This window comes from Palaemon carinicauda, chromosome 20 (genome assembly GCF_036898095.1).
Source record: "Palaemon carinicauda isolate YSFRI2023 chromosome 20, ASM3689809v2, whole genome shotgun sequence".
NCBI lineage: Eukaryota > Metazoa > Arthropoda > Malacostraca > Decapoda > Palaemonidae > Palaemon > Palaemon carinicauda.
Window position 1 is genome coordinate 12,299,946 of NC_090744.1, and position 24,128 is coordinate 12,324,073.

At 39.7% G+C, this 24,128-nt stretch overlaps 2 long non-coding RNA genes across 5 annotated transcripts in view; one reads left to right on the top strand and one right to left on the bottom strand.

The window, feature by feature from the left end:
* Window positions 1-24,128, top strand: part of LOC137660148 (uncharacterized) — a 228,757-nt gene that overhangs the window by 50,117 nt on the left and 154,512 nt on the right. Inside the window, exon 6 of one of the 2 annotated variants that reach the window (XR_011047628.1) lies at window positions 18,352-18,567. The exons of the other annotated variant lie outside the window; for it this stretch is intronic. This is a non-coding gene — a long non-coding RNA (uncharacterized lncRNA). Of the gene's footprint in view, window positions 1-18,351; window positions 18,568-24,128 lie in introns of those variants that run through there. 2 annotated transcript variants of the gene reach the window in all.
* The window catches only part of LOC137660149 (uncharacterized), a 45,981-nt gene continuing 40,487 nt past the window's right edge, over window positions 18,635-24,128 (bottom strand). For 2 of the 3 annotated variants that reach the window (XR_011047631.1, XR_011047630.1), the window contains exons 3-4: window positions 19,489-19,614; window positions 18,635-19,167 (exon numbers count right to left, since the gene is read on the bottom strand). This is a non-coding gene — a long non-coding RNA (uncharacterized lncRNA). The remainder of the gene's footprint in view (window positions 19,168-19,488; window positions 19,615-24,128) is intronic. The other variant, XR_011047632.1, reaches the window with a different exon arrangement.

Sequence of the window (24,128 nt, forward strand, 5' to 3'; positions counted from 1 at the left end):
CTATTCTGTTGTACTTGAAATACCCTTCAATCTGCCTTTTCTTCTTATATCCCTCCTAGACTTTGCAATCATATCTCTTCACTCCGGTGTTGACAGCATGTACTCATGTACCATATATTTTCATTCTTACGCTTCCATTCTCATACTGCTCTTCAAATGTCTTATCCACAACATTAGGCTGCTGGTTTTCAAGTCTGTTTCCATATGTCTTAAGGACATTTTGTTTTGAAATCTTTATTCAAAAGGAACAATTTCTGTCTGGACAGATGAATAGGTGTTAGAAGAGGTAGAGCATTTCTGTTACACTGAAGTCAGGAGTCAAGTCGAGAGGCATTAACAAGGAGAAATAGTCTCCCCCAAAATCCTCTTAAATAATGTTGTATTAATAAAAATAGGGAAAGCCTTATGCAATATGGCCTAGGGACATTGGCTGCACAGTCAAGAAAAATGGATCACACTTTGATATCGGTGGTGGTACAGTTTGGTTTGGGTTGCTAATGTGGCAATGTAACTGTTAGGTTCTTACAGAGGGGAGAGATGTACAGTATGTGATAGTTTGTTCAACAAGACAGTGAGCTAATATACAGATAGTTGAGAACAAAAATGACAAAATTCAAACCAAACAAGATGTTTGATAGCAAACTTAAACAGGTCTATGATATTAGAGCAGGGGAGAGCGAGAGAGAAAAACTAACGTTAGTGTACGATCATGTATGAAACACGTGCTATACACCATGTTCTTATTTGCCTTTTTTTTTTATAAGAATTGGATATGCAGACTTTGATGATCTATTGTATGATGTACTTTTATCACAGTGTGCGTAACTTCAAAGTTGGTGTACAATTATACATACAGTACTTAAATCTTTTACTAGATGTTGGCTTAGGCTGTCACATCAATTCGTCACCACAGATCAGACATTTTCATATGTTCATATCTATCATGGGATAATTATGAACATACATTTGTGCCTTTCACAAATAATACCTGTACATTTTAGTGTGAAATATAATAGACGACCCATAGCAAACCATAGCACCTCCCCTAACAAAATGCGTTCTATTTTCCTCAATACAGCAGCCTTTGTTTCTGCATTACAGAGTAGTATAGGTTATATTGCATATGGTTTTCCTTTCTCTACTCATTGGACATTATATTATAGGATCCTTGGTGCAGACAATTTCTTATATGATGCTGCTACTTTTCTGTACGGCCCTCTTGCTGCCTGTTTTGAATTCCACTGTAACAGAAATCCCTCCTCTAAGACGTGCGCATCTGTCTCATCAGGTTAATTTACTTGATCATTTGCTTTATATTTGATTTAAAATCACATAATAAACATTAATTAATCCAGCACCCATCTTGAAACCATCTGTCAGCTTTACTATCTTGGACCACACAATTCTATGCAACTTTGTTGGTGGTTTACATATTTTTCATTAATCCTGTTCTGATCATCATTAGGTTCATTTTGTTATACATGGATTTTCAAATATCTTAATCACTACTAACCACCACCTCTTTCTCAGATTAATATCAATGCTTCACTTCCATAGATGATTGTCTTTTTAAAATCTATTCATAATATAGTGGGGATTGGGGCTGTGAGGACAAGATATATTTTCTTTTCAAAAGTTTTTACAATTGCATGTGATCACACAATTTACTTTCATATGCTCACAATTCTACCGTTAATGATAATCATGAAACTGACCTTTGTATTTATTTTATACAATTTTATACCGTTGATATTATCACTTGGTAAAAGTTCAGTATTATTGACAAAGCTACAAATCTTAGTGTTTACCTAAATCAAAGTAATTAATATATGAAGTTGCGTTAAACTTAATACAGTACCCTATTTATCAATCTCAAACCGAAGCAATTTTTACATATGCATGTTACATTCCTCTATTACATAGCCCTCTGCAACAAACCATGCTCTAGAACAGGACCTGTACATTTGCTTGACGGTTTTTTATACACTCGCACTCTTGTCAGATTCCTATTGCTCAAAATATTGCCTCAGTTCCATTCAATTCTTTATTCTAGGTTCAACATACGTTTTTCTGCCCTTGCACTTGTTTCGTATTTTAATAACTGAAGTTACTTGTTCTACCACTCAAGTTTTGCAACATTTTATATATATATATATTCAAACACTTACAGTATTTCTATCCACTTCTGACCTTCCTGTTTCCATTTTTCCCATTCCCTACACATTCACTACCAGATCAACTCAGTTTATACGTTTGGTTATTGGAGCTGTGCTGTTCCCTATTAGATCAATCATGCTTTACTTTGTACATATACTTCTGAAAGCCTAGCACATCCCAATAAAATGGCCTTGCTGAATACAATGTCCACACCCCCTCCATTCTGTGAAATGGCGTAGCCTATTACACTTCTGTACTTTCATTCACACGATGCCCTTTCTCTCCGCAACTAAAGTATGTGCTGAGTGACCACCTTCATTAAACCAAACTTATTACATCTTAAACCCCTTCCAGTTAGAGTCTTTCATCCTTTCTTGTATATCTTATGATACTTATTTCTACATTCTAGAATTCTGGGTATACAGTATAGTGTACTCATTTTGATTAGTGACACTTACAATTTCACGGTATTCTTCCTGAAATATTGCCATAACTTTTACTGGGTTGCTTGTCAAGAGCAAGTCTATATGCCTTCTATTATGAAACACACTTTTCTCCTTACTTTCTCATATATACACTATCCATTTCTTGCATTCATGTAAATTTTAATCTCTCAATTTTCCACTTTCCTCTATGCCATCCTATTTAATTTTTTATTTACCCATCTCATTTTATCCTATTCTAAATGGTAAACACAGACATTTCTCACTAGAGTAGCCAAGAAATTCTTTATCAACTCCCTACAGTCATTTATATCTTTGTTTCCACACAGTATGTTTTCTTTACTAAAGTCGCCATTCTAATTGCATACATCCTGTCTAATTTTGTCCCGTTCTGTCTTCTTGCAATTCTTTCTTCTTTGTGGTGTAACTGTAACGTGTCAAGCAAGAAGCTCTGTTGCGTTCCACCGTGATCATTTATTTTACTGACAATAGCCAACATGAAGTCTCACTCTTTATCTTAACCTTCTCCCTTCTCATAGGCACTAGCAAGGAAGTCCATCTTTCTACGCATTCCTCCATTGATTTACCTTCTTTCTGGGCTCTATCCATGCACCATTGCAATGTATTTTATTAAAATGCTTGAGTGCTTTAAAAAGTTCAGTGCTGTACTTCACATGGAAACTTATTACTGTAGGTATTTGTTTTTTATAAAATGATAGCAGGTTTCAAGAACTTTTTCCTGTTCAATAAGTTATTTAGGAAATGCGGAAGTAGCTTTTTAAGGCTGAAATCCATTTTGTGTCGAAAATCGCTTTGCTGCTTCTCTCTTGGAACAAATTCATGATGTAGAGTTGGGTGTTACTGTAATGTGTAGTGATTGCACTTAATTGATTTTTCTCTCCTGACTTTTTACATTACTCCATCCATAAAGATAATAACAGTCAGACTTATTAAGTCTCGCACCCACTTCACCACCACACCAGTCACTCCCCTTACATGCTTCTTTGAACTTTCACTTTTCTAGCTTTTATTTTTAGTGACGCAGTTCCGGTAGGCCCTGCTGCTGCCTTAGATGACCGCGGAGGTAGCAGCAGTAGGGGGTTCAGCATTATGAAGCTTCATCTGTGGTGGATAATGTGGGAGGGTGGGCTGTGACACCCTAGCAGTACCAGCTGAACTCGGTTGAGTCCCTTGTTAGGCTGGGAGGAACATAGAGAGTAGAGGTCCCCTTTTTGTTTTTGTTTCTTTGTTGATGTGGGCTACCCCCCAAAATTGGGGGAAGGGCCTTGGTATATGTATGATGATGTATTTTTAATGTATACAGTACCATACAATCTCATTTTCACCCCGATTACACCTTCATAGATTTTTATCATATTTTTTTGGGGGGTGTGCCATAATGCTTTTTATTCATTTTACTTTCCACAAAACTGAATTGTAATCAATACATGGTCCACGCACCCTCTTCAAAATCCACAGTTCCTCCCTTTACCAATTCTTTTTTCACCATCTTCCTTTGGCAATCAAATTCCTACCGTACACCTTCCTTAGTATATCAAGTAACAGTTGTCCCTTATAATTCCTACAAGTCACTTTTATCTTTATATTCATTCATTCTTAAACCAGGTTTGCATCCTGTAGGCTAGCATTTAAAAAAACCCTGATAGCTATTTAATCATACTTATCACCACTCCAGTGCAGAATCTGGTTTGTAATATCCTCTCTCTTCCTATTTTTGAACCTCTTAATTACTTTTGTTATATCTTCAGCAGTCATTGACAACTTGCAGATTTGGAAGTGTTGTGGCAAGTTGTAATGGGCCTGACCTGCAGGTCTCCCTTATAATTCACTGAGTCTGTACTCTGCATGTTGGTGCACTGTCCCTAGAGAAGGGGAACAATATTTCTTTGGTATTGGGCTGTATTGGATTCCCTGTTCTAGCCTTGAACAGGAAAGTCATTGGAGACCACAGAGCACGACAATCACTTGCGAAAACACCGAGCACAAACAAATTACGACTTTGCGGGCAAGTCCAAAACAGAAGGATGACCTAGAAGGCGTTCGTGTGGGTGACGGTGGCGTGGTACAAGTGTGGTTTCTGGGGTCTTTGTTATGGCCCTTCCCTTTGATGAAGGAGTTATCTAATTGGAAGACAGCCTGTGAATAGTGGTTTTCACACGCCCCTGATGTATACATGACACTCACGAGGTGCTCACGCGAGGGTAGTAACCTCTGCATTCCATGCTTTTATTTTTCTCTGGTATATTTGGAAGATTTATATCAGAAAAAGTAGAAAGAAGGACTTTTTCACCGGCCGTCACAGGTCTCTCCCCAGAAATAGATTTTTCCTTCGTCAAAATCCCTATTTTCCTTTGTCAAAACTCCTTTTTGTAGTCTTGCATCACTAAGTTCTGCCACTCGGGTATGCTTCACATTCAATTAACCCTTTCACCCCCATGGACGCACCGGTACGTCCTTGCAAAAAACAGCTATTTACTTTGTTTGTTTAGGATGTTGAACGGCACCTCGCTGTTCGGGGATGTTGACAGGAGATATCTAAATGGTGCAAGGCCTCTGGTTGTGATTTATTCAGCGCCCCAGTATTATACCGACACCTTATTAAGGTGAGCGAGCTGGGTTCAACCTAGCATTCCTATAAAAAATTTTTCTCTGCTAAATTCATTGCAGTTTTTACCTCAGAAATGATGTTAAAGGAGCATTTCACTGGGCGGCACAGGTCGGAGCCCAGAAAACAGCTATTTACTTTGTTTGCATATTTTTGATAACTCTGAGAAATTTCAGGCATTTTCCAAGAGAATGAGACCAACGTGACCTCTCTCTGATGAAAATTAAGGCTGTTAGAGCAATTTGAAAGAAATATATTGCAAAATGTGTTTGCAAAAGAAAATGCCTGCGGGTAAAAGGGTTAATGACTTTTGTTCTATCTGACGTTAGTTTTTGTCATTTATTCACTGCCTCGGGTTAGAGTTCTCTTGCTTGAGGGTACACTCAGGCACACTATTCTATGTGATTTCTCTTCCTCTTGTTTTGTTAAAGTCTTTATAGTTTATTTAGGAAATGTTTATTTTAATGTTGTTACCCTTGAGATATTTTATTTTTCCTTGTTTCCTTTCCTCACTGGGCTATTTTCCCTGTTGGGGTTCCTGGGCTTATAGCATTCTGCTTTTCCAACTATGGTTGTAGCTTAGAAAATAATAATAATAATAATAATTACGTTTGTTCATGACATATCTCTTCTTTCTAGCATTTTTGGTATACACTTCAACTATCTGTTTCCTCATTCATTTGCTTAGTATCCATCCGGAAAATTTGCCCTGACATTCACCGAGATTACTCTTTGGCAGATGTAGAAGACTTATACTGTACCCTGAGATACTAGTTTCTCCTTTTTTTTCTTTTCCATGCACACACTACTTCCATTCCTCACACTTGATCATATTCAAGCGTATGATGTTCTTTAATTCTATCCTGTTCGTAATACTAGGCAAGCAGTTAATTCTAATAGCCAGGCCTTCTCCATCCCGAGGCTCAATACTATGCAGTACTCCAGAAGTTTTATTCCAGCTGTTACCAAGTTGTGGAATGATCTTTCTAATCGGGTAGTTGAATCAGTAGAACTTCAAAAGCTCAAAGTTGGAGCAAATGCTTTTTTGTTGACCAGGTGGACATGAGTCTTTTTATAGTTTATATATGACATATTTGTTTTTGACGTTGTTAATAGTTTATGTATGACATGTCTGTTTTGACGTTGTTGCCTTTTTTAGAATGATTTATTGTTAATTTGTTCTCTTCATTTATTTATTTCCTTTCCTCACTGGGCTATTTTTCCCTATTGGGGCCCTTGGGCTTATAGCATCTTGCTTTTCCAACTAGGGTTGTAGCTTGGATAGTAATGATAATAATAATAATTTCCACAGCCTCGTTCCATCTCTCATTTCTTTTTAAATTGATAGAATTACGCTTTATATCCGCCTAAATGTTCAATTCTTCAAACTCATTCTGTTGACTTTATCCATGATGGTGGTAAATACATACATATACCAAGGCACTTCCCCCAATTTTAGGGGGTAGCCGACATCAACAAAGAAACAAAAACAAAAAGGGGACCTCTACTCTCTACGTTCATCCCAGCCTAACAAGGGACTCAACCGAGTTCAGCTGGTACTGCTAGGGTGGTAAATATTAATGATAATTGTACGATTACAAATGACCTGTGACCTTTAATTGATGGGATGTACTGTAGTGTTCTCCACAGAGACAAATTACTGACCTTCTACAAGGATATGTAATATAGCACTATGCTGGAACGTACTACAGCTCCCTTGCTTTATTGATTCTCAGTTTGATAAATATTCACCATTCTCCTACACATTCACTACCAGACCAACCATGTCCAGTATGTACGTTTACTTCTTGTGCTTCTTAGAGCCTTGTGCTTCCTGGGAAAATATCCTTTCTGTCCACAATTTGCATTCCCCTTCCACTCTGTGGAACCCACTTTTGCTGTGTGGCATAGCCTATTACACTTTCTTTAGAACATTTATTCACACAATGCATTTTCTTTAGTATCTAGTGACCCTAAATTATTATTCCTCGAATGACCAAAGCTATTACATATAAATCACCTTTTAATCTGACTTTTCTCTTTTGTATCTCTTATGATTCTTTAATGGAGTGAAGGAAGCTCTGGGTGATAGGAGGATAGATGTGAGAGAGGCAAGAGAGCGTGTTAGAAATAGGAATGAATGGCGAGCGATTGTGACGCAGTTCCGGTAGGCCCTGCTGCTGCCTCTGATGCCTTAGATGACCGCGGAGGTAGCAGCAGTAGGGGACTCAGCATTATGAAGCTTCATCTGTGGTGGATAATGTGGGAGGGTGGGCTGTGGCACTCTAGCAGTACCAGCTGAACTCGGTTGAGTCCCTTGTTAGGCTGGAGGAACGTAGAGAGTAGAGGTCCCCTTTTTTGTTTTGTTTCATTTGTTGATGTCGGCTACCCCCCAAAATTGGGGGAGGTGCCTTGGTATATGTATGTTTGTATGATTCTTTTATTTCATATATTTAAAATGCCAGGCGCACACAGTTCTATTTTTGCATTCTCTCACGCTCTCATTCCCATAATATTCATCCAGAAAGATTACTAAGACATTCACTGGGTTACATGATATACTGTTTCCAGCACACCATCCCATTACAATTTTTCATTTACACATCTCATTTTATGCTTCACAAATTTATAAACTCTGACTACTGTACTACTTTCATAAAGTTTCCAGTCTTGGCATGCTCATCTTGTCTTATTTTCTCCAATTTTATCTGCTATTAGTTCATTTTTTGTCTTAATGGCAGCCTTTCTCATACTCGCCTGATCATTCAGCCTCTCACAGATTCATAACAGTTCACCCACATGCATAATTGTCCTATAAAAGCAAGCCAGTTTCCCTTCCAAAAAACTGCTAAATATTTACATAACTAATTTTTTTATTTTTCAAAAACTACCTCTTAATTTCTTTTCAAACAGTACTGTACTGTATACTGTGCTTTTAGTAACGATATCTTAAGAGATTGTTTGTAGATGTTATTCTCTTTCTCTTATTTAATTTTTTTGTAGTTTATATATGAAATATTTATTCTAATGCCATTAATGTTAAAATATTTTATTGTAATTAATTACTTTTCTTGTGGTTTCCTTATTTCCTTTCCTCACAGGGGTATTTTACCTGTTGAAGCCCTTGGGCTTATAGCATCTTGCTTTTCCAACTAAGGTTAATCACAGATTTAACACTCAAACCTCCAAATGGTTACTGGCTACTTCCACACATGACTCCTTCGCTGTTGCCTCTGTCTTCTATCCCATCTAAGCTTGAACTGACCTCTTCCCTGAGCTGGATATATTCCTGGCATTCCATGCAACTTTTTTCTCTGGTATATTTAGCAGTATATTTAGTAGGCCCTGCTGCTGCCTCCGATGCCTTAGATGACCGCGGAGGTAGCAGCAGTAGGGGATTCAGCATTATGAAGCTTCATCTGTGGTGGATAATGTGGGAGGGTGGGCTGTGACACCCTAGCAGTACCAGCTGAACTCGGTTGAGTCCCTTGTTAGGCTGGGAGGAACGTAGAGAGTAGAGGTCCCCTTTTAGTTTTTGTTTCTTTGTTGATATCGGCTACCTCCCAAATTGGGGGATGTGCCTTGGTATATGTATGATGTATGTATATTTAGCAGTATTTATACCTTTGAAATGGTACTTTAAGGAGCATTTCACTGGGCGACACAGGTCCCTCGCCCAGAAATAGATTTTTCCTTCGTCAAAATCCCTTAACTTTACAGAATGGTACACTATAGTTTTTGCACTTCAACACTTGAAAATTACAGGTTTTGCAAGCATTTAATGCAGGACATTGTCAAATTCTCTCTCTCTCTCTCTTTTTCTTGTCATTGTTTTTACGGGAGCATTTAGCATTTTTATGACCTTATGCCAATTTTTTATAGTATTTGTATCTTCTGGCGTTTTGTGACATGCCTTTTTTCTTTCGACTATCATCGTTCTCTTTGTCGATGTCTCACAGGATGTAGATACAGGAGAGGGAGTTCCCAGCCCCCCTCGTCCCGTCCCTTTTAGTCGCCTCTTACGACACGCAGGGATAACGTTGGCGCTATTCTAATTTTTATATGCCCCCGCGGCCACAGGGCGAGCGATTGTGACGCAGTTCCGGTAGGCCCTGCTGTTGCCTCCGATGATCGCGGAGGAACAGTAGGGGATTCAGCATTATGAAGCTTCATCTGTGGTGGATAATGTGGGAGGGTGGGCTGTGGCACCCTAGCAGTACCATCTGTACTCGGTTGAGTCCCTTGTTAGGCTGGAGGAACGTAGAGAGTAGAGGTCCCCTTTTTTGTTTTGTTTCATTTGTTGATGTCGGCTACCCCCCAAAATTGGGGGAGGTGCCTTGGTATATGTATGTATCATCGTTCTCTCATTTCTGTGTTCTTGAATTTTATTATTATTACTAGGTCAGCTACAACCCTAGTTTGAAAAGCAGGATGGTATAACACCAAGGGTTCCAACAGGAAAAATAGCCCAGTGAGGATAGGAAATAAACAAACTATATTTGAAGTTATGAACAATTAAAATGAAATATTTTAAGAACAGTAATAACACTAACATGTTATTTTTATATAAACCTTAAAAATACTTACTGTTTCGCTGTTTTTCTTGGGTTAAAATTTTCAGCCTCTTTTTGCCTTCTCGGGTCATAAACACATTAAGTTCTTTGGACATCTTTATGTATGTTCATAATCATTTTAATTGTTTTCATATATTTTGTAGCTTTATTTCTTGATCACAGTTTTGCTTTTGATGCAAATTTCTCCATTTCATGTGTAGTTTTATTGATTTAACATGAGTTATTTGTTTATATTTAGATTTTATATTTTTCCATGCTAAGACTACTGCAAATACGTATTTTTCTGGGTTGATCTGTGGCGCCGGGTGAAAAGAGTCCTTCTTATATATCTTTTCTGATAAAACCTTCCAATTATACCAGAGAAAGAAAAAAGCATGGAATGCTGAGGTTACTACCCTCGCGCGAGCACCTTTTGGGTGTCGTGTATAAAGCAAAGGCGCGTGAAAACCACTATTCACAGGTTGTCTTCCATTTAGTTAATTCCTTCGTCAAAGGGATGGGCCGATACAAAGGTCCTAGCCAACCACCACCGCCACGACGCGAGCGCCATCTGAACTCCATCCTTCTTTTTGGAATACTAAGTGTTGAATTGTTTTGTTGTGCTCTCGGTCTTTTTTATCTATCGTGGATTTATTTTGTCATGTCCGAAGCTCCATCTTCACACATTCCAATGTTAAGTACCATAGTTTGTTTTGACAGTATTTTATTGTACCGGGCTTTTGTTTTATATCCAGTATAGTCTGTTTTATTATTCCCGTCTGGCCTTTCATGGCGGCCATTGTTTGTTCACTTGTTTGGGAATTCATCTTTGTCTGCCCGTTTAGTACTCTGTCACTTAGGTTCTTGGTTTAGTCCCTGGCCTTATGCCTTTAGAACCGTTATTATTTTTATTTTTATTTTTTTGTGTATTTATGCTCATGGTACTTTTTGCTAGTAAGTCCAGCCTACGAACGAGATAGCGATTTAGCTTTGTTTTTGTTTAGTACCCGCCCCTCCGAGGCGTTCGTCACTCGACTGTGCTATTTATTTTAAGTTTTAGCAGATGCTATTCTTCGATCGTAGTGTTATATGGATGTACATTTTTATTTTATACGTTTATAATAGTGTTGTGTGATTTTTAGTCCTGTTTTTGTGTCCAAGAGAGCGAGAGATTGGGGTCCCCGTTTTCTGTTCGCAGTCACGAGTTACCCCTTTCTCTCGTTTTCTTTCTTAGCTCTGGTGGTTGAGCGGATTTCCCGTTTTCCGTTTTGTGCGTTCAACGGGTTCTCCCTCCCTCACCTCTCCCCCTCGGGGTGGATGTTAACTTAAGAGTTATTTATTTTTCGTGACTTTTCAATTGTTAGCGTTATTTTGGTCCGTGTTTCGTCCTCTCCCCGTTACGGCTCGGGAGTAGTTTATGAACGTTTTCCACTCCGCCTTGAGTTCTACTCCGGCTTGAGGGATTCTCAATGACTTTCGTTCTATGGTTATATTTATATATTGTTTACTGCATGGGACGGGCTTCATATTGTTTAGATACGACCCTCCGGTGGCCCTTACTGCGGTCTCAGGCCACGGCCATATCCACAATAGCCAATGTTATTACAAGTGTGTTTTTATTCACAATAATTATTCAGGACCTTTCTTCTCCCTCCGGCCTCACCGGAGTTTGTAAATACGCTTTGCTATGATCTAAGCCTTAGCCTTTAGCTGCGGCTTGGCTTTTATATCTTCACAATTGAATTATTAGCCACAATTGAATTATTCAGGGTATCTCATTATCCTCCGGCGTCACCGGAGGTCGCCCATACACTTCACACTTATATTTGCCTTGCCTTTGGCTAAGACGGCATTATTCAGGACATCTCATTACGCTCCGGCTTCACCGGAGGTCGCCCATACACTTAACACTTATATTTGCCTTGCCTTTAGCTAAGGCTGGTGTTTATATTTATTTTAAGGGCATGTCACTGCTTCCCCGACCCTCGCAGGTCGGCAGATTGCTTTAAGTTATTTATCCTTATGTCATTAACAGACATTAGGTAAATTACAAATATACAAATATTTGGATATTATAGTGCCAACAATGGTTTTGGGCGAATAGCGATTTAAACGTTTGCGATTTAGTCTGTTAGTTTGTACTCGCCCCAGGAAGGCTCGATTTAGACTATATCCTTATTTATTGGTTACGTTGTTGTTATTCTTCGTTCTTGGTTATTACAATGACTGAAAATGAAAAAGATAAAGGAAAAAAATAAAAATAAAGATAAAGCAATCAGTTTTTTACTTTCCTTATATTATTGTGTGATGTTAGCTTTTATTATGTAACCTTGAGAGTGAGAGCATAGGGTGCTCGTTTATTAGCTCGAGTAAGGGAGGTGATTTTCCCGTTCTCCGTTTTTATACGTTCACGAGTTATTCAGGCCTCCTCTTATTATCAGAGTTGATGATAGTACGTTTAATGTTATACACGTTTTATTGATGTGGTTACTGTTAATATAGCTAACACTATTAGTAGGAACGTTGGTGTATGAGTCATTAATTGGGTTCGATTTATACCGACACCCTTAGCTCCGCCTTGAGTTATGCTTAGCTCCGCCTTGAGTTATACGCCGCTATAATGGATACTCATTGGGTGAGAACTAGTCCGGCACTCAGACTCCGGCTGAGGCCTTTTGCACACGAACCTTTGTCATGTTTGATCTCAATTACACCTTTCCGGCCCCCCTTTTTCATCGAATCTCCGGCTTCGCTGGAGATAACTCAAACATTCATTGAGGTTAATGTTATCGTACCGGTGACGGTCACGATCTCACAGGGACTGGCCTTTGCTACCGGATCTCCCATACAAACAGAGATCAAGCAGACGTCCAGAACCGGAGTTAACAATGTGATACCGATGAGGATTTCACAGTTTCATTATTACGGTCCCTTTTTCATCGAATCTCCGGCTTCACTGGAGATAACACAGACATTCAGTTTTAGAGAATGTTATCGTACCGATGAGGATCACGTTTTCACGATGCCGGACCTTTGTCACTGGTTCTCCGGTACAAACAGAGATCAATCAGACGATCAGAATCAGGGTATGAACCCTTTTTCATGAATAATCACAATATCGTCATTACGATCCTTTTCATCGAATCTCCGGCTTAACCGGATATTGTACAGGCGATCAGCATTGAGGTTAATATTAGATTTCCTCTGGTTCACGTTGTCACTATGACGGACCTTTGTTTGTACCGGGGATGGTTACCGGAGCTCCGGTACAGTCGGAGATCACTCAGACCACGGGTGGCCAATCTTTTGTTTTACCTGTAAAGGGAAGGATTTAACAAAAGAAAAAAAAAAAAAAGAAGTTATTTATGAACGTATCTATGCCTATATTTATGCATGTATTTAATTCTAACTATGTATAAATATGGATAAATATCCATACAACATCGTGTTCAAATAGAATTAAATTAATTATGCCTATATTTATGCATATTCAATCCTAACTATGTCTAAATATGGCTAAATATCCATACAACATAGTGTTCAAATAGAAATACATTAATTATGCCTATATTTATGCATAGTCAATTCTAACTATGTCTAGATATGGATAAATATCCATACAACATAGTGTTCATATAGAAATAAATTTTCACCCAGTGGCGAATGCGCCAACAGTGTCACATTTCATGAATACAAGTGTCGCACTATACCCCAGAAGATAATACATTAAATGACTTGTCTTTAAAATTGCTTTTTAAGAGTTATACAGCTGATCCCAGCCTGTGAATAGGATCGCTAACCAAAGTTCAAGGAACATCCAGACTTATGTCCCCTTTGTGTTACAGAAGGTTCGCCTGCACGGTTCCCATCAGGATGATGATGATTCTCTCTGGCCTGCAAAAGAGGCTCTCCGCCCTTGGGTATCGAGGTTGGGAAGGAATGCTCCATCTAGAGGTCCCTATCTCCTCGGAGTGTCCTCTCTAAGGTTGGACAACGACCCCATGGACGGGCAGGTAGGTGGGGATGAGTTTTGAGCCTTCAGCTTGGCAATTACCTACGTCACCAACCTAGGACCATTAAAGGATCCTGATGTTCATGTTACCCTGCATAAACTGTGACAGCTAAAAGCAACACATTCTAGGGAAAACCAAGGGGCTATGACGCAGCTCTAAGGTATGGTGGTGAGTCAGTGCCGTTCAGGAACTCGGATATAGGTGGTACCATAAATCTGAAGGGCATAGACGTCCTCCCTCTGGGGGACCTAGATTTTACTCCCAGGTACTAGAATTCCCATTCAACGGATTCGTTCGATTGAAAGAGATTGCCTTGGTTAGCTTAGACAAGGTACCGAAGGTAACGGTATTATTTCCTAAAGGGCAGGCCCGATCTGTCTGGACCAGGATGTTGTCAGCCTGGGGGGTACGATAATTCCAGGCTCTGCCCTTCCAGTTCGACCTACACGTTTGTTGGTCTGATCGGGTCAGTTGTGGGAAGTACGTTCTGTCTGAGACCTCTATCAGACAGGAATCGATAGTCGGTTTCCCACTCGTCATCACAGCCTTCCTCTGGTTCGACGCTTTTGTATCTGACTCCCCATCATCAGGTGGTCTACCTCACTGATTCCCCAGGTACACAGCCCAACTCCGTTGGGATGTTTTGCCTGCATACAGCCCTAGATCCGAACCCTCAGGCTCCTTTCATGGACACCAGAGAGGAAGCTACAGGAGTAGAAGACAGTCCCGCCATCAAGGCGGACCTAGGAAAAAGGGGGCTCGGAGAAGGGAAGGACCTAGATTCACTCCCTCACAACGCGGTGGTCCCGGTAGAGGGAAGACTTTACCTCTTTCGTGACCATTGGACTCGGTCTGTGGGATCATAGCATAGTCTCTAACGGTTTGAGATGAAAATGGCCTCAAGGTCCTCCTCCTCCGCCAGTGACCTTCTCCCAGAAATCCACTCCCGTCCTGAAAGAGTACACCACAGGGTTACTCAAGAAAAAGCAATCAAACGACTATCTCTCAGGTACGGACCTTACTTCCCCGTGGGACCGTCACCACCTCTGTCGATCTTACCGACCGCTATTAGCTTGCGCCTATAGCTCGAAACTTCTCTTCTTATCTGGGTTTCCACCTAAGCAGGAAAGCCTTTGTGTTCAAGACATGCCCTTCGGCCTCAACATTGATCCCAGGATATTCACGAGACTGGGAGAGGCAGTGTTAGAACAACTCAGGAACCAAGAGATACAGATCATTGCTTATCTGGCCGGTTGGCTCATTTGGGCCCGGCCGGCCATAGAAGGCAACAGAGCTACGAAGGAATTACTTCGATTGATCGACAACCTGTGATTTAGGGTCAATCTCCATAAGTCTCGCCTGCGACCATCAGGCCACTTAGAATGGTTAGCCATTCAGTGGGACCTTTCGAAGCACACGTTGTCTCTCCCTTCCAAAAGTAAGAGGAATAGGTTCCAAGATCAAGAATTTCTCAAGCACAAACAGGTGTCCAAAGAGCCTAGAAAGTATCCTCGGCCTTTTCCAATTCACTTCAGTAACAGATCTCCTAATAAAAGCCAAACTCAAGACATCAATCGATTTTGGAGAAAGAGAGCTACAGTACCTATAAGAAGACAAGGTCTCGAAGATCCCGTCTGGAAAATGAGACTACGCCCATGGTCCGAACCGAAGAACCTCTCCAAAGCGGTTCCTCTACAATTCCCACCTCCACAAGTGACATTCCATTCAGCCGTGTCTGTAAGTGGATGGGGGGATTTCTCCGAACATCAGATGTTTCAGGTTCTTGGTCACTAGCCATGAAACAGTCCCATATCAATGTTCTCGAAGCCATGGCAATGTTCTTGACCCTGAAGAGAGAGACTCCTCCGAGGTCGACCCACATCAGAGTAGTGTCAGACAGCACAGACGAGGTACACTACGGAAACAGGGGAGGATCCAAGTCACCCAACCTGAATCAGATCCTGGTCACTTTCTTCGTCTGGGCAACAGAAAAGAACTGGTTCCTGTCAGAACCTCACCTAGCGGGAGGCCAGGATGTGAGAACGGGCTCACTATCCAGGACGATTCCCCTGGAGTCAGAATTTCATTCCGGTGGATACTCAGGCTCGTTCCAGGCATCCAGGTAGATCTATTCACATCTCAGATCAATCACAAACTTCCTTGTTATGTGACCCCAATCCTGGACCCTCGGGCTCATGCCATGGACGCATTACCCCGGGATTGGAACCATTAGAGGAAGATTTCCCTATCTCTCCCAGTGAATCTTCTAAAAACTTTTACACCGACTGCGCTCCTTCCGGGGCGCAGTGGCTTTAGTACCACCTCACTGCCCAAGAACAGTTGGTTTCCTCTCCTCCTCGAGTGGAAACTCCGTCCCATCCGGATCCCGTTCCTCAAACTGACCCGAGTATTCCAAACTCACTGTGTCAGATTACTCAAGGATGGCCAAAACCCTAACTTTGTGGACTACAGGAAGTGGGCAGCTCGTAGAGACGCGAACATTGAACCGGAAAACGATTTCTTCATCGAATCAGACAAAAGGGACTCGACAATTCGCCAATATGATTCGGCCGTTAACCCCCAAAATAGGTGGTCCCCTTGGAAAGTTATTCCTCTTCTCCAAGATACTTCTCTATGTCCGGTCACCACTCTCAGGGCCTTTTTAGCCACGACTGCTACCCGATCGTCTGGCTCCTTGTTTATCAGAGAACAAGGAGGTACCATTCCCATACGTGGTATTAGGCTATAGATCCTATACTTCATTTAAAAAGCCAATCCGGGATCATTTCCCCCAGAAGATGGACTTTGATGACCTTATAAAGTTCACGGGTTGGGAATCTCCTATGGTCTTCAAATGCCACTATCTAATGAACTTACAGGCTCTTAAATACCCAACAGTTGCAGCTGGGAGCCTTATCTCTCCCCAGTGGTCTTTTGTTCTTCCTTTCATCCATCTCTTTTCTTCTCCCTCCTACCCGCCACTCGCACCACGACGCCGCTTCCTTGGTGGTTCGTTAGCCCTAAGTTTATTACATATTAGGTTATGTTTGTAACTATTATTGATTACCGTTGTTATAGGGTTGGGATATTCTTAGCCATGTCAGTTTTGTAGCATGTTTCCTCTGATACTCGGAGGCTTCCCTGTTTTCATGTTTGTTTACCTTTATTTATGATTTTCTTTACATGGTGTTGTTTCTCTCCCCTCATTAAATTAGTTGTTATTGTTGGGCTTGGAAGGCATTCTCTGGTACATTTTCACCCGGCGCCACAGATCGACCCAGAAAAGGGATTTTGACGAAGGAAAAATCTATTTCTGGGGAGAGACCTGTGGCGCCCGGTGAAACCCTTCCCCTTTATTTTACACGATCCCACCCTTTCCTTTCCAAGCCGTCATGACCATTACAGAAGGATGTTGTTCAGATGGCGCTCGTGTCGTGGCGGTGGTGGTTGGCTAGGACCTTTGTATCGGCCCATCCCTTTGACGAAGGAATTAACTAAATGGAAGACAACCTGTGAATAGTGGTTTTCACGCGCCTTTGCTTTATACACGACACCCAAAAGGTGCTCGCGCGAGGGTAGTAACCTCAGCATTCCATGCTTTTTTCTTTCTCTGGTATAATTGGAAGGTTTTATCAGAAAAGATATATAAGAAGGACTCTTTTCACCGGGCGCCACAGGTCTCTCCCCAGAAATAGATTTTTCCTTCGTCAAAATCCCTTAATGACGTATAAGTTAGTTTATATCTGGACATGTTTGAAGTGATGAACGTTTCATAAATATTCAAACTTGTAAGGTTGAAACTTTGCAAAATGTTCAAGTTTGTCAAGTGACTAAAACGTTTTAGATTAGATTACATGTTTTTAACCCTTTTACCCCCAAAGGACGTACTGGTACGTTTCACAAAAGCCATCCCTTTACCCCCATGGACGTACCGGTACGTCCTTGCAAAAAAAGGCTATATAATTTTTTTTTTTCATAATTTTGATAATTGTTTGCAAACATTCAGGCATTTTCCAAGAGAATGAGACCAACATGACCTCTCTATGACAAAAATTAAGGCTGTTAGAGCAATTTAAAAAATATATACTGCAAAATGTGCTGGGAAAAAAATAACCCCCAAAGAGCCTGGGGGTAAAAGGGTTAAGAATGTATTCCCAGTAGTCTTAACAGGGAGAAAAGTCTGTATTATTAAAACCAAGATGTGAAATAGATTTATCAATTTCATTTAGTAAAGGCATTCATTTCATTTAGTGTTTGTAGTCAGTAAATACCAAAATGCATTTAAAAAGAAAAATCTTCAAAATAGGGATTTTTTATAGTAAATTTTTTTTTTATAGTAATTAGAGGTAAAGAGAATGTGTAAATAGATTAAAATTAGTATTGATCTGTCTCTTGTTTTCCTTAAGACAAAATAAGTTGATTTGTTTCTATGAAAAAATAGGACATATTTGGCCTTAGAAGATGCAAATAGTCATGTAACCATTTTGCCCCTATTTACTAAGAATCAAATATTTGTATGCATTTAAAGTGGGCTAATATATGTATTTCTTAATTTACAGGTAATGGGTATTTAAACAAAAGTCTGCGGAGTCAAGAGGATCGGCAAAACCAAGAAAAATATAAGTACGCTGGTCATCCAGGGCGGACGTAACTTCATTACTGGACACACAAATGTTTAAAATAATTTTGACATTTTAATTTTTTTTTTTTTTTTTTGTCGCAGCAGCTGGGCTTAGGTGCTCGAAAATAGCAATACAAATCAAGTGTGTAAGAAAATCAAATAGCAATACAAATTAAGTGTAAGAAATGGAAAAAAATAAAAGTAAAAGTGTGAAATATTTAATTTTATTTACTCCTTGTTGTATTCAACAAATTTTACTTTTTACAACAAATTATATATTGCTTCCAGAAAAAATGTATTATTGAAACAAGTATGGGCTATATATATATAAAGGCACACATGGCTGGTCAAAAGTGTAGGTCTAGCTGCCAAGAGTTGCCATATATCATATATTTTTCTATTATTGGACATAGTTTCTGAACCTTTCCCTACTACCAGGGAACGACAGGCGTCAAGGGTCCTCCTTTTTTTCTGAACCTTTCCCTACCACCAGGGAACGACAGGCGTCAAGGGTCCTCCTTTTTTTCTGAACCTTTCCCTACCACCAGGGAACGACAGGCGTCAAGGGTCCTCCTTTTTTCTGAACCTTTCCCTACCACCAGGGAACGACAGGCGTCAAGGGTCCTCCTTTTTTTCTGAACCTTTCCCTACCACCAGGGAACGACAGGCGTCAAGGGTCCTCCTCTCATCATTTTCCTTCCTACCCTCTTCCACAACGGTCCGGATTCGGGACACATACTGTTGCACAACTCGACTGAAAATAAACGTATATACAGAAAATGGGATTAACAGACTACTTCCCACATGGTGTGTGGGTGTTATGTGAATAGTTATCCACAAGGTACATTGGGATACCTATAAGCGGCCGACCAACACCATATGATGTTACAACTATTCGTCATTTTGAATATCTCCATAATACAAAAATACATGAGGCCGATGTAGTGACATGACATTAAATATATATATTTCATCTAATGTAATATAAAATAGACTAGTTATGCCTAAAATGCTGATATACAGAGGAAGTGCAAAACCAACTATCGTTCATTATGAAGTCAGTTTCTGAACCTACCCCTACTGCCAGGGGACGACAGGCGTCAAGGGTCCTCCTTTCATCATTTTCCTTCCTACCCTCTTCCACAACGGTCCGGATTCGGGACACATGCTGTTGCACACAACTCCGCTTTCTACAACTCGACTGAAAATAAACGTATATACAGAAAATGGGATTAACAGACTACTTCCCACACAGGGTGTGGATGTTTATCCACAAGGCACATTGGGATACCTATAAGCGGCCGACCAACACCATATGATGTTACAACTATTCGTCATTTTGAATGTCTCCATAATACAAAATACATGAGGCCGATGTAGTGACATGACATTAAATATATATTTCATCTAATGTAATACATTAAATATATATTTCATCTAATGTAATATAAAAATAACTAGTTATGCCTAAAATGCTGATATACAGATGAAGTGCAAACCAACTATTGTTCATTATGAAGTCAAGTATTATAATAATACTGCATTGTAATATTTAAATTATCATTGATCAATACAGGAAACCTATCAGGGAAGAAATGTGGCAGAGACAGATAATGGCGTACTTTGGATATATTCTCACAAAAGAGAAAATACTGCTTATTGTCTTTAAGGACAAACAATACCAGAGATTTGATGATCTTGCAACAGGAATTTACTAACTTGAAGAATTTAAATACATAGCATATATCCTAAACAAACATTACTGGGTAAGAGTTGCAATTTCATCTAAGGAGTTGAAGGTACATGGTGTTTATAATAGGTCGGACTAGAGTCCTTTACTAACATGGCAATTGAGTTCTGGAAGGGATATCTTTACAGTTGCTCAAAGATTTTAACCCTTTTACCCACATAGGACGTACTGGTACATTTCACAAAACTCATCCCTTTGCCCCCATGGACGTACCGGTACGTCCTTGCAAAAAACTGCTTATTTAAATTTTTTTTTTGGTGCATATTTTTGTCAATTTTTTGAGAAACTTCAGGCATTTTCCAAGAGAATAAGACCAACCTGACCTCTCTATGACGAAAATTAAGGCTGTTCGAGCAATTTAAAAAAAATATACTGCAAGATGTGCTTGAAAAAAAATAACCCCTGGGGGTAAAAGGGTCAACTTATTAAACCAGAAATAAACGTGTGTTTAAAAACTCATGAAGACTGTATTGCAAGTCTTAACTGTGGTTAGGAAAGGCTCTATCTGGCTGTTGTAATGATATATGTGGTAGGCATGTCAAATCCGTCCTGTGTACAAAATCTAAAAGATGGTGTCCCTAAACAGAGTACTGTACTAAATTTTTTAATCCAGGCTTCTGCCAGGATGAAATGGGGAGAATACGAGGAGGTATGACTGTTGTACTGCAACGTACAGTTATTACATACATACATACATATACCAAGGCACTTACCCCAATTTTGGGGGGTAGCCGACATCAACAAAGAAACAAACAAAAAGGGGACCTCTACTCTCTACGTTCCTCCCAGCCTAGTTATTAGAAGATGGAAAATATCAATGTTGTGCTCGATTACTTGAGGAAGGGAAAACCAAATGTTAGGATCAGAATCTGTGACAGAAACACCACAGTCAGTACGAAAAAAATGGTTTTTGACTCATGCCAAATGTGAGAAGTACAATCATTGTTAAAAAAGGATTGCATGAGAGAGAAAGACTAAGTTTTGGCAGAAGACAAGATGTAAAGGGGACCGAAAATTAAGGTTTCACCCAAATGCCCATAAAACTAAATAGGGGAAACAGAAATAAGTAATATATCAAATGTGGAGAGAATATTGATGATCCAAACTGTCTGCACTAATGTATGTGGTCCAGTCCCTATTTCCAATTCCTTTCTCAATTGGGATAAGGAAGGAGTCACCAATTTCCTTCCAGAATCTATTCCAGTCCCTATTTCCAGTTCCTTGCTCAATTGGGAAAAGGAAGGAGAGTCACCAATTTCCTTCCAGAATCTATTCCAGTTCCTTTCTCAATTGGGAAAAGGAAGGAGATAACAATAAAACATACGATGGTCCTAGAATATGTATGTGAAAAATGGAGAGCAAACTTTAATGATATCACAAACAAAATTGTAAGTAATGAAACCAGGTACTAGGGAGGTAAGATTCTAGGTAGAGTTGAAATATTGTAAATTGTATAAGGACAGTAAGATTTTTCAAATAGGCCTACTACAAAAGGGGAATAAATATGAAAGGATACAATGTATAAAACAATACTATTGGATATTGAATACGAGGCTAAGAGTATGGTCATGGATGTACCTATATACATACATACATACACCAAGGCACCTCCCCCAACTCTGGGGGGTAGCTGACATCAACAAAGAAACAAAAAGGGGACCTCTACTCTCTACGTCCCTCCCAGCCTAACAAGGGACTCAACCGAGTTCAGCTGGTACTGCTAGGGTGTCACAGCCCACCCTCCCACATTATCCACCACATATCCTGCATTAAAGGTGTGGAGACTCGGTTCAGTACAGAACTGTATACCAAATGTAATGCATACATGTACATAGTGTCACTAATCTTAATAGGAATTTTTTTTAATAATAACTGTAGAAAATGTGTCAGAGGGAAGTGAATGACCTAGTTTTTGTGTATCAGTTCTTGGAAGTGGGAAAACGTTTCTCTTGTCTTTGGGGGAAAAACAGTTTATTGAAAGAATGACAAGAGATTGGTTGCTAGCAGAGGCGAGTTATAAACAAGATTATGGTGCCAGAAGTACCAAAGTTGTGTCATGAAAGAACATTATGGTGACAGTAGCATCAGAGATGTGTTATGAAAGAGATTGGGTGCCAGCAGCAACAGAGGTGTGTGGAAGGCAAAGTAGTAAACACTAACAGGAAATGAAACAAATGGTGGTGTGAATCTGGAATCAAATGCTTCATACAGCTGTATAGCCAGAAGAAGGTGGTAAGACGATAACAACTACCAAACCTGTGAGGAATATAAACGGATAAAGAGGGCAAGAAAAAAAAAATGTGATTGCAAAGGGAAAAATCAGGGTAAAATGGAATGAGATCATGCAAAAACGGAGGGAGAAAAGACTACAGAATTGCCTAAGTAAAAAAAGATAGGCAAGGTGTAAGAGTTGTAGGAACTAATAAAGCTGAAAATGGAAATTATTAATTGAGGAAGAGGAAGTTAAGAGAACATGGATGCCTATTCTTTTACAGCTATTAAACACTGTGAATGAGTATGCAAACATCAGAGAAAGAAAATCAAGTCGAGACTGCTATAAAGATTAAGTAAATAAAGCTGAAGAGAAATCAGTAACAATAGAATCTAGGCAAAGTGTGGGTGCACACACTATTAGAAAAAATCTGGTATGTAGGGGAAATGCCAAGGGACTGGAAAGATAGATAGATGTCTAAGTTATAAAGAACAAAAAGGAGACAAGTTGAACTAAATGACCTTCAGAGGTATAATTTTTGCCCTTTATTAAACATACTAGAAATGATATTAGCAGGAAAGTTGATATGCATGGACAGCAGTTTTGGTTCTAAGAAAGGAAAGAGCACAGTGGATACTATATTTATAGTAAGTTAACCCTTTTACCCCCAGGCTCTTTGGAAATTTCCAACCCTTAACCCCCAAGGGGTTATTTTTTTCCCAGCACATTTTGCAGTATATTTTTTTTAAATTGCTCTAACAGCCTTAATTTTTGTCATAGAGAGGTCAGGTTGGTCTCATTCTTTTGGAAAATGCCTGAATTTTTTCAAAAAATTATAAAAAATATGAAAATTTTTTTTTAGCATTTTTTTGCAGACGTACCGGTACGTCCATGGGGGTAAAGGGATGAGTTTTGTGAAACGTACCAGTACGTCCTTTGGGGGTAAAAGGGTTAAGTCCAAGATAAGTATCAGTATCTAGAAGGAAAAGGGAAAGTTTATATGTGCCGTATCTTATGGATCTTGAAAAGGTGTACAACAGGGCACCAAAAAGGCTAGTTTATTGGCATTAAAAAAAAAAGAGAAGTACCAGAGAAGTTGATATGGCTAGTGAATAGTGAGAATGGAGTAAGAGGGAGCATGAACCACTGTACAGAAAAAATATGAAGGGAAAATAAAGCATTCCTTGGGGATATTGGCCTTCCTCATTGGTTCTGAGTCCTTGCCTATTCCTTGTAGACACTTTGTCATTAGTATTAAGGAACAAAGAAGAATTATGAGAACTGGTGTTTACTAAGGATTTAGTCATAATTGCGGACACAGAAGAACTGCAAGAACAGTTTTTGGCATGGAAAAGGGTCATAGAAAAGAAAATATTGAAGGGGAACATTAAAAAGACAAAGCTAAAGCCTTAGATGACCGCGGAGGTAGCAGCAGTAGGGGATTCAGCATTATGAAGCTTCATCTGTGGTGGATAATGTGGGAGGGTGGGCTGTGACACCCTAGCAGTACCAGCTGAACTCGGTTGAGTCCCTTGTTAGGCTGGGAGGAACGTAGAGAGTAAAGGTCCCCTTTTTGTTTTTGTTTCTTTGTTGATGTCGGCTACCCCCCAAAATTGGGGGAAGTGCCTTGGTATATGTATGTACATGGAGAGATAAACATTCATGTGGAAGATGGTACAGAACAATGAGTTTGGCAACTTGAGATCAATAATGAGATGAGAGTGAAATAAACATGGCAAAATTGGAGGGAAGT